The 11,664-nt window shown below is 42.2% G+C and overlaps 1 pseudogene; it reads right to left on the bottom strand.

The window, feature by feature from the left end:
• Positions 1-1,094: 1,094 nt before the first annotated feature.
• On the bottom strand, positions 1,095-1,209 carry LOC116899830 (annotated as a pseudogene).
• Between the last annotated feature and the right edge of the window lie 10,455 nt (positions 1,210-11,664).

An 11,664-nucleotide genomic window follows, 5' to 3' on the forward strand; every position in this document is an offset into this window, starting at 1 on the left:
CAATAAAAAAACTTCCTGGAAAACGATCTAGTGGTGAGTCTATCACAATATTAAATCTCTGTAAAATCGTCCTTTAGTTAGTCATTTCCACATTTCCAGTGTGCTTTTATTTTGACCATCTTTCTGTTTTATCCGTATTCCTTTGCCATTCGGAGGACCCAATAACCTGTCTTGGAAGAACTTGTACCTTACTCCCCTTCCCCTCCAGAATAGGTGATTGAACTCAGAGTGTGTGAAGCAAGCCACCTGTCACTAAGCTATGTCCACACAGCTTCAAATGATTTTTCTTTTGAGACGTGCTCTAGGTAAGCTGCCCAGACATGCCTTGAATTTGTGATCCTTCTTTCTGCCTTAGCTGGGATTGCAGGCACACATCACACCCAGACAGACCTTACTGTCTTAAGTCTGGATTCAAAGCGTTCTTGTGTCTCAAAAACAATATCTTCGAAGACAAATGGTACCAGGTCACATGACAGACAAGACATCTAGATAGAAAAGACAAAACAAAAGCCAAAACAACCCTTGCCCCTAAAATTAGAATTCCCGTTCTTTCTCCTAACCGAGTCCTAAGAGAATGGACCTGTTTCATAAAGCCAAGCTGGCAAGAGACTTCAGGGTGCACACTTTCAATCTCTGTGGAAGCCATGTGGCTGCAGGAAGAGGCTGCAGTTAGAACTGGGTGTGGGGGAGAAGGATTGTTTATTCCCTCCTGCCTCAGATTTCCGGTACTGCTTGTATCCTTCAAGATTCTTCTGTGCCTTTATCTCTTTCAGTGTGCCTTCCCTGAACCCTGGGTTAAGTGTTCCCTCCCTGCTTCCTCAACACGCCATGTAGCGCTTCCTCCCTAGACTTACATGACCTCATCTCTCAGCCAGGCTGGAAGAGAGACCATTTTTTATTTATGGTACTTTTCATAACACACAGAAAAAAAAAATCCTTGGCAGATAGTAGGTGCTGAATAAATGTTTGTTAAATGAACCGAATAATTCTCCAAAAGCGTGAGAGAAATTGTATTAATTTCCCAGACTGCCATAACAAAGCAGCAGAAACTGATAGTTTAACAAAAAATTATTATCTTATAATTCTTTTTTTTTCCATGTTTACCCATTCACACAGACCAGGCATAGTGAGTGGCCTAGGCTGAGATATACACAGGGTAGGTTTATCCTCTTTCTATACAGTCCAGCCTGTGGTAAGCACAAGGAGGCCATCTTATAATTCTTGAGTCTAGGAAAAAGTAAGGTGTTGGTGAGGTTGGGTCCTTGGAGGAGACTGAGGAAAGGGTTCTCTTGGACATGTCTCAGCTGGTGGCAATCCTGGAGATTCTTTGGCTTGCAGCTAAACATCTGTCCTGCATTTCTATCATCATATGGCATTTTCCTGGGGATGTATCTTTTGCACCTCTTTCCTGGGTGCAAACTTGTCACATTGGATTTAGGGTTCACCTTAACCTAGCTTGACCTTATCTTAACCCAATTATATAGGCCAAGATCCTATATAATTCGTCTCATTCTCAGAAACAGGATTAGGCTTTGAGTACATCTTTAAGGAAGGCACAATCCAACACAGAATAGAAGCTCTTGCTGCAGTTGATAGCCTATGTGAACTATTATACAGATACGGCTGGGAGTGGTGATACCCAGCTGATGTGCTAACATAACGCCATCAAAGGACGGAGAGACCACTGGCTCAAACACAGGTCGCTCTGTGTGGCTGGATTCAGGAGTCTGGTTAAACACATATCCATTAGGCATAAGTGGGAAGGGGCATGGTGAGTCAAGTAGGTGTTTAACAGGAAGGAAGGAGGGAAGGAAGGAAGGAAGGAAAGAGGGAAGGAAGGAGAAAGGAAGGAAGGAGGAAGGAAGGCAGGAAGGAAGGAGGGAAGGAGGGAGGAAGGAAGGAAGGAAAGAAGGAAGGAAGGAGGGGAGGAAGGGAGGGAGGGAGGAAGGGAGGGGGGAAGGAAGGAAGGGAGGGAGGGAGGGAGGAAGGAAGGAAGGGAGGGAGGAAGGAAGGAAGGAAGGGAGGAAGGGAGGAAGGAAGGGAGGAAGGAAGGAAGGAAGGAAGGAAGGAGGGAGGAGGAAGGAAGGGAGGAAGGAGGGGGGGAAGGGGGGGGAGTGAGGGAAGGGAGAAGGAAGGAAGGAGGGGAGGAAGGAAGGAGGGGAGGGAGGGAGGAGGGGAGGAAGGAAGGAGGGAAGGAAAAGAAGGAAGGAAAGAAGGAAGGAATTGGTTGCAGAAAGTGGGCGATACTGTAAGTATAGAACACGGGAACCTAGGTTTAGTGGAGCAGAAGAGACATTCGAGGAAGTCTTCTGAGCAACTTGCCTCTTGTCCCAGGCTGTATAACAAGATTATTCATGGTGGTCTGTTTTGCACCTGGTCCCAGATGCACACCATCAGGTATTCTAGTGCTTAGTGGATCCAGTAAGAGAAAAGCCAAGGTTTTGAACTATAGAAGAAAGATAAGTCACAACAGTGACAATTTAGGATCTGCGAGAAATACAAATATGTAATTGTCCTAATCATGTGTTTTGATTTCTGATAAAATCAACAAAAACATTAATTCGACTAGATTAATTTCATATGCAGCATCTGGGTCTGTAGATAGAAGAGTAAGAAGGGATATTGCTGTTTTTCTTTGAAACTAGATTTTTTAAAAAATGTTTAATTTATACATAAAATCTCTTTCTGCACATGCATGTGCATGTGTGTGGTTGGTGTGTGTGTGTGTGTGTGTGTGTGTGTGTGTGTGTCTTATAAGTAGAATGTGAGCCACAGAGTACCCAAAGTATGATAGTCAGAGGACAACTTTTGGAAAGAGGTTCTTTCCTTCTACTATGTGGGTCCAAGGGATTGAGCTTAGATCATCAATCTTGTGGCACAGGTGTCTTTGTCTGCTGAGTCATCTCTCAAGTCAGAAATAATTAATTTCCTATGTATTGATGATATGTAGCAATTCCTTCTAGAAAAAAATCTCCCACCATGGAGAAAATAGACTTAAGACATAGGATGTCTGTCCTAAAGGAGATAAAACATTCATCTGTAGAGATCTTTGAAGTTTGGGAAGAGAACAACTCAAAAGCCCCGGGAAGTCCCTGAAACTGATCAGATTAACTAGGCTCCTCCTTCTCTAAACATATATAAGCAATAATGACTGCTGAGAGATATTTTCAGGTAGCTGACTATAATAGGCAAGAGAGACCAACCAAGAAGCAGAGACTAGCCAAACTACCTGGAAAAATCAGATGCTTACTGAGCTGTCTGGAAGTTGTGTAGAAACTTACAATTTCCAGCTTTTGTGAGCTGTTACCCATGCTGGGGTGGGCTTTTGGTCATGCAACTGTCTTTGAGTTATTTCTACTCCTATAAGTAATTCCTTACCTGTACATCTGTAAGTAAGTCTAATAAAACCTATTGGTTCAAGTTGAATTGGTGATATCTGTACTTTGGTCCGTTGTTGATTCTTCCTATTTGTGATGAGTGTGTTTGCATCTCCCCAGAATTAGGGTCACATAACCCTTGAGAAGGGTAATTAATAATAGCAAACTTGGAAATCTCTTCAGTAAATGAATGCCCAAGGTAGACTAGTTGTCATAAGCTATTACTTCAAGAGAGTCACTTTTCCTGATGTCTCAAATGAACAACTCATTGCTGAGTTGGAGAAGGGTATCAGATAGGAGATTGATGTTTCCACCATAATAAATTGTATTCTATGCTTATGATCTCTTCCTATGAAAACTTGTTCCTATGAACTGCTTGTTCAAGAATTCCAAGCCTATGGAGGTTTTTAGATTTGAATATCAGAGAGTTAAAGAAATAACTTTATTTCTTTATTGGCATGATCTTGTTTTGATGGAGACTACATCACCGAGTTCAGCTGAGTTGAAGTAAACATTGTAAGCCAAGGAGAAAGACAGGGAGGTGACAGGCAGGAAAGAAGGGAGCTGGGGAGCTGGGATAAGTGTGTATTAACATTCCAGGGATGACTGTTTATTTCCCAGAATAGAGATTGGGAATTTAAAGGCACAGAAAAGATAAGAATTGGACCTCATCAGCCCCACCATGTTTTCACTCTTTCCATGCATACTGTGGGCCTGTTTAGATAACCAGGCATATCTTTTATGGCACAGCCCCTCTTCCAATTATTTGTCCTAGTGAAAGAGCTAAACTTGACTGTGAGGTGGACTCTGAGCATTCCAAGAATATCCACAAGAATAATGAACACTCAAGAAGTTTTCATCTTGAGCAAGAGTTCAAGAAAAGTTTATACTGGCTTACCAACTGGCTTCCACATAAAGCTTCAGCACCCTTTTATTTGAAGTGTCAACTTGCTTGATCCCTAGTCTGTACATGAAACTGCCTCAGGAAGAAGGGAGGCAACATGGAAAACAGCTTTTAAAAAAATCTGATTTTGAACTATGCCTGGCATGCTAAAGCATTTAATGCTTTAAAACTTGGCAGTTAGCGACGAGGGTGGATTGAAATAGAGATGACCAGCTGCCTAATTGCATGTTGCCAACATTCCCCTCCAGCTACTTACAGGATGAGTCCTGTTTATGTCAAAGGCTGACTGTGTCCTCTGTCCTCTATTGTGGCTAAGAGCTGGAATGCTTTGTGCTTTACTTACCGTGTCCTGGTGGAAAACAGGGCAACAAAGGCCAATTCAGTCTCCTGATGAGCTGGGCTGGGCAGGTGGTACTGGAGAGAAGCTGTGAGGTTGCAGCACAGGAAATCTCTACAGCACAGGATGGAGTTTCCAGCTCACCACTCTCCAAAGCTGAAGGCTGGCGGTACAGGTCCAAGACTGGGCTTTCAGCAGGGAGGCAGAAAACAATCACTGCAAACTCATCTGCCTTTGAGCCTAAGGAGTCTTGTGCGTAAACTGAGGATTGAGATAATAATGACTGTGACAGAAGCAGTCTCTTCTCATTGGGCAGCAAACAAACAGAAGAAACTGTGGAGGGTTACTTTAAACAGTAGCACTTGGTGGAGTTTTGCAGATACTAGAAGGGAGAATGATAGCTATGTGTGATGGTATGCTAGATGCCCTAGTACAATTCATTCAAGGTTCCATCAAAGGAGGGAAATTCCAGAAGAAACTGTAGGCACAAATGTCTCTGGGCAGGGACTGCGACTACACGGTGTAAATCTGAGAGATACAGTGGAGAGTGTAGCATACTGCAGAGCATGGATTCAGTGCAAGGGCATTTAAATAACAGTTTTAGAAAAGGTAAAAACCCTGGGCTGACCAAACAGAACAGATTTATTAGCTGTGTTTTTACTCAAGAGCTTGTTTATGCCTGTGAATCTACTGGATGAACAAGATTGAACGTCAGGATCTTAGGGTTATATTTTTCGGTTAAAGTGGCTTATGAATCCTTTTTATACACCAGGAAGCCACCGTCAGTTTTTCTGCCATGATAAAAGAATGTAAGGCTCTCCCTGTCCCTCCTCCACCCCCGTGTGTATAAATAGACAGATGTGCATGTGCTTGAGCTTGTGGAGGGCCAGCGGCCAGAGGTGTCTTTTTTCAGTAGTTGTGCACTTTGTTTATTTATTTATTTGGGTGGGCGGGTGAACTGTTACTGGTCTGGAGCTTCCAAAGTAGGGATCTCTCTATCTCCACTTGGGCTAACGAACACATGGCTTCTGAGATCAAACCCAAGTCCTCTTGTTTGCAAGGCAAGCAACAGAGCCATCTCCCCAGCCCTCCCTCCCCTATCCCTTTTCTGTTACTATGGAAACAAGGACGCCCTCTTGGAAGGTTGATGTTCACTTTGAAGGTTATCAGGGAGCCTGCCCTTTACTTCCAGGATGCATCGCTAAACTAAACACTCACAGTTCTCTTTCAACCTCAGGGGTTAGACACCAAATGGGGGGCTCTTGAGGTCAAGAATTCCCAACTCCCTGTTGCCTCTTCCTCAAATCCCAGCGGCTCCAAAGAGGAAGCAAACTGACCTAACAGTGAGTTTTAAATCAGTTTTGTGAACGGGGCCGGAAGCTTTTGTTGATCAGAAAGAGAGATTAGTTTGTTGCATTGTATAAATAAATTTAAAATTTCCTCTCAGTGAGGGTGCTCCCATGGGGAAAGCAGGGTGGTTAAGGCTTACAGTGTTTAGTCAAAGTTGCTACTGCTTTTTAAAATCCTTTAGAGTCTTATTTTTGAGAGCTCTCACTTAAGAATTCTCCCTAGACTCCCCAATTGGATTATTATTTTAAAATGGCTTCAATGCACATGTGTATTACTGAGCACGTCTGAGACTAAACATTGTGGGTGTGTGTGTGTGCTCCCAGTCTTAGCTCAACCTGGCAACCACTGCTCAGCCTCTCAGAGGCTGTGGTCGGGCTGGGTTTTCTGGGCCAGTCTTCTCTCTGGGTAGATCTCAGTTTTCTGGATCCTCTGCCACAGTGAGATGTAAACAACTTTGCTCCAGGATGCTGGAGCAAAGATAACATAACAGACAGCTACAACCACTTCCTGTGTATGGAGCAGAGCCCGTATGGCAGTGGGATAGAGACATGCATTTGGCTCGTGATATGAAGGAGGTGAGTCTATCTGGAGTAGAAGGTTAGGAAAGCAGACTAGAGCTAGAGTAGAGGGCATTTTGCAATCTAAATCTTTTCAGAGAAGGGAGCCATTGAAGCTTTGGAACGAGGAGTTGAATATGTAGGGGGATCTTTTTAGAAAGCTTGACTGTAAGGTAGCTCCTAATTGGAAGGGTTTTCAGTTATATATTGATAAAGAAACCCAGAATTAAACTGTCTATAGAAATTTTGAATTAAACTTGGGATAGGGAGTTCTGATGAAGAATGACTGACATTAACCATGTGTTCTCTAGATGCCAAGTGCTTTATATCAATTGATATTTGCAGTAACACATCAAATTGGGTGTTATTAAATACCACCCTCTTTCAGACAAGGAGACTAAGGCATAGGACGGTAAAGAAACAGCTCAGTGGTACCAAGTTAGGATGTTGCACCAGGAGACCTAGAAACAGGGTGGGGACTAGTTACTTTCTTCATTGCTCCGACAGAATTCCTGACAGAAACAGCGTAAGACAGAAAGGATTTATTCAGGGTCATAATTAGGGTGACAGATCATGGTGGAGAAAGTCTGGGAGCAGGGCTGTATGGTGGTGTCTACACTGTCTCGGCAGTCTGGAAGCAGAGAAAACTTTGGTCATGACCATGACTGAGTCTTACCTTATTAGCCCCTGTAGCTATCCTCTATATTTACCAGCTGGGCCCCATGTCAAAAAGGTTCTACAACCTTCCTAGACAGTGCCACTCAACTGTTGAAACAGACTGTAACACCTAGGAAGTCTGGCTCAGAGCGCTGACTTCGGAACTGCCATCGAGGTGATCTTAAGACCAGGTCTGCGACTGTTGCTACCACCTGACCTCACTGTCCACTGTATCTGTACCTAGATTCCTTGATCACAGGGCATCCTTGCCAGGAGTTGACTTCACAAACTCGAGTGCTGGTCAGTTCCTGCATCTATTCCAAAGGAATCTTGTGAACAAAGGAAGGCAGACAGACTGTAAAAGCCTCCTCTGGGCTGCCGACTGCATTCCAGCAGAGCAAGGAAAGAAACAAGGGTTTTCTACCCTGCAGCTTTCCACAAGACACTAATGATGTTTTCTCCTCGATTTCTCGGCCTTGGGTCAATGATTTTTCGGTCATTTACTTACAAAATGGGAGCGATGGAACTCATCTGATGTCAAACTGCTCAGTATATTATTGGTTTTTTAAGAGCTGTGATTAGATGAAGAGAGTTTACTGTAGACTCAAGCTGACTACAGGTTTTATTTATTTATTTTTCCAAAGCGATTACGAAAGACTAGCCAACCTTTGGATTCTGCAGGCGATTTAGGCCAATACAACGTTGTAAGAAGAGAACTGACATGTTTTCTGTTGAGTTTCTTTTTTAAACACTTGTTCTTGTCAATTGAAAGCCTGATGCAGTATCACTCAGAAATTGGCCTAATTAAATCACGCTTAATTTAATGCAATTCCATAAAGGTTGCGTGAACAATTTATTTTTTTTCCCCTCATTACGAACCTTTCCTGTATAGCAATTCAGAGAAGATTCATTTTGACTAGGACTGCAGAGTTACATGTTTGATTTTCAAGATGTCTAATATATAGATACTGCATTGATCAAGGAATCCTGTGGTAGAAAACTCTTGTTGTTTCCAGTTAGGAGTTATCTACAGGCTGTCATGTAGTGGAGTGGCTAACATATACACTTGAGACTGACATTTATGGAGGACCTCCCTAGATCCATGTCACTAGATCGTGTGATAAGGTCTGATTGCTGAGGTGTATTCTCTGTGCTGAATTACATTGAATAAGTTGTTGACTGCCTCAGTGGGCTGACCTCTGGCTGTGCCTAGCTACACTCTGCATCAGCAGATCAACCTATTGATTAACTGTTGAGTCTATTTTTAAGTTTAAACTTTGGTCGGGCAGTGATTGAAGTGGATTTATTTTGCAAGCAAGAAAGCAGAGTATAGAGGCGCACAACCTTAGAGGAGCTATCAGGAAATCTCAAAATCAATTTGTTTTTTAAATTCAGAAAGTTATGCCAATATCATTTTTCATATAAACAGTGGTCTCTGAGTAGTTGCACAATAAAATTTTCTAGTTGTTGACAATTAAATATGCATTGGTAAATGTCAATTTTCTAAAAATATTAAAATATACAAGGTTAAAGTTGTAAAACTCAGGAAGCTAGCTATAAAATTAAATAATCTTTGTTTGATTTAGTGTGAGTCTAGCTTTAATCAGAGTTGGTATTAGAAAGTAGGACATTTTTATTTTAACAGGAGAGAAAGTTCATCAAATCCTTGAGGAAAAGTTTAACATTTGGGTCACTTGTCCTAATAATAGTGGGTTTATAGATCTGATGCTGATCAAGAACTTAACAATCCCATTTCTGCTTAGGGGCTTTAAAATTTGATTTCAGAGAATCAGTTTTTAATCTTCAAAACTAACCTTCCCCAAATCCACATTTCTTACTGAATTTTACATTACACTAATTTTGTTTTGTTTTGCTTAGATTTTGAGACAGGGTTTCTCTGTGTAGCCCTGGCTGTGTTGGAACTCACTTTGTAGACCAGGCTGGCTTTGAACTCAGAGATCTGCCTGCCTCTGCCTCCTGAGTCCTGGGATTAAAGGTCTGTGCCACCACACCAGGCACATTACAGTATTTTTGCTACACATATTGTTTTACTCATGTAATTGAAAAATCTTTCTTAATTAAACAATAAAATTCTGAAAAGTGGGTTTGAAATAATAAATAGAGTCGTTTAAATAATTGAATCTCATGTGGTATTCAGATGCCATGTTGTAAAGATTTAGTTGGGACTGTGGGAAAAGCACCTTTGCCCTCCCACACCGCCTCTAACGGTCGTTTCTGTGAGTTCCTATTCCTCCTGGATGTTCGCACACATATAACTATGGCAATATACACAGATGGCGTTCGGGCCTGATCCTGTCTATTCTGTTTTCATAGTAATGATAATGTAGTAATAGTTTCGTGTGGTCAATGGTCATCTCCTACACACTATTTGGCAGTGAATTAACACTGGAGGCAAATGATCAAAGATCTTTTTCTCTGACCCTATGATTCCTGTCCTCACTGTCTGTGTTTCAGGGGCATGCAGCAGACTTGTGCTTCATTCTGTCCAAACCATGAGACAATGTGTTGCTCTACCACACTATTGTCTATGTGACTATAAAGGAGATGCTAAAGCCTTATGGAGCAGAGGTTGCCTGAAAGTTTTGGGAGATAAACTCCCTTTGGAGCCTGTGCCATCTATCTTGTGCCTGCCCAAGTGTCACCCTTGCTGATCAGAGGCAGGGCCTTGTGTGCACCAGGCAAACACTATCGAGATACTACATCCCCAGCCTTTCCAACTCTCTCGTGTTTATTTCTTTTCCTAAGTCTGTCACATGCCCACAACTGACATCATCAAAAGACTGAGACTGGAGCATCATGAGTTGGGACATTTAGTGTAACCCCGACTCAAAACTAATACAAAGACAACAGGTATGTTTGTTTACACACACACACACGACAAAATCAATAGTTGAGATGTAAGATGGAGAAAGATGGGCATTTAATCCAATTTCTAGAATTAGCTAAATAAGTGTTATCTATTTAAAAAAAAAAACAACAAAAAAAAAAAAAAAAAAAAAAAAACCAGTGAGATAGTGAGTGTATGAAGAGCAAAAAGGACAGGAAGTGGCCTGTCAGCTTCCCAGTACTGACTGAGCTGACCTCATCTGTGGCCACTTTGTGTCTTTCCTTTAAAGGAAGATGTGGAGAACTGGCAGAGTTCCAGAAAAAGAGAAAAAAAGTGTTAATTAAAGCACAGAAAAGAAGGGTTATAAGGAAAGGCCAAAGAGCGGTAAGGATATTTATTTAGAGAAAAAGGATCTAACGGGGTTTTTTATAAGACAGGCATTAGTTCTTCCTTGTCTCCACAAATACAAGCAACAAGAAGCTCCCAGTGCCGTGGGGATGTTTCGGCTGTGAGAACTGTTCAGAGGTAGTTCTGACGGCTCCGACTGATCACCAAAAGAGAGAAAGCACTAACGTAAAGCTACAGTGCAGCTGCTCGTTCATATTTCCCTGCCCAGGAGTGAGCGGAAGTAGTCATCTTTCCCTGCCAGGAGTGAGCGGAAGTAGTCATCTTTCCCTGCCAGGAGTGAGCGGAAGAAGTCATCTTTCCCTGCCAGGAGTGAGCGGAAGTAGTCATCTTCTTACTGTTTGTTTAGTTGTTTACTAGTTACGTGTAAAAATTAACAAATAAGTTGGTTAGAATGTATAAATACAAATTAGGATCTTTCAGAATTTCAAGAGATGAGGCTTAAGTTAGGTGGGTTTTGGCTAATCCGTCGGTGCAATTCACCACTGTCTTGGACAGCAGCTAGACTCGTTTTGACTTCCAGGAGGAGACTGATGAACCCCAGCTCTGTGGGATGGCACAGTGAGGCTGTGGGGATCTGCACCCTGAGGGCTCCTTGCCTTTTGGTTTGTCTCTGTAGCTATGGGAAAAGAAGGGGAAAGAAGGTGGAGAGATTATGAGGAGCCTTATCCAGGATGGGTGGTGTCCAAGCCTGGGGAGAGAACATCTGCTTCTGTAAATAGTGTGTTCTGTCAATGTCAATGCTTACTGACATTTTACATTCTCCTAAGGGCAGGCTGGCTGCTGACTGTAGTTAGGGCTCTTCCTCTGTTGGGAAGTGAAAGCACACTCTGTGCGAGGAGGTAAACCAGACTCAAAGGACTTCATCTGTCACATTCCTCTTTCCTTTCTCATATCCTCTCTGTTATCATTACCAGGAAGAGTCTGGGTTTTTTTCCATGTTGGCATGTGCAGCTAGCTCACTTCCTTTAAACAACAACAACAACAACAACAACAACAACAACAACAAACCTATTGCATTTTTAATTCCTTGTTTCATACATGTTGTTATTTTATAGCATTTATCAGTATTTAAGATTGGTGATGATAGAAGAAGTCGGAAGACTAGATGGCCCTGAAGGGGGCCACGTGGAATCTTCTGGAATGCCGATACACTAATCTATACCTTGTTCTAAGACATAGTTTTTATTAAACCCTGAGAGGTGATTTTTCTGGTAGTATGCACATAT

Source organism: Rattus rattus, chromosome 4, assembly GCF_011064425.1.
Source record: "Rattus rattus isolate New Zealand chromosome 4, Rrattus_CSIRO_v1, whole genome shotgun sequence".
Taxonomy (NCBI): Eukaryota; Metazoa; Chordata; class Mammalia; order Rodentia; family Muridae; genus Rattus; species Rattus rattus.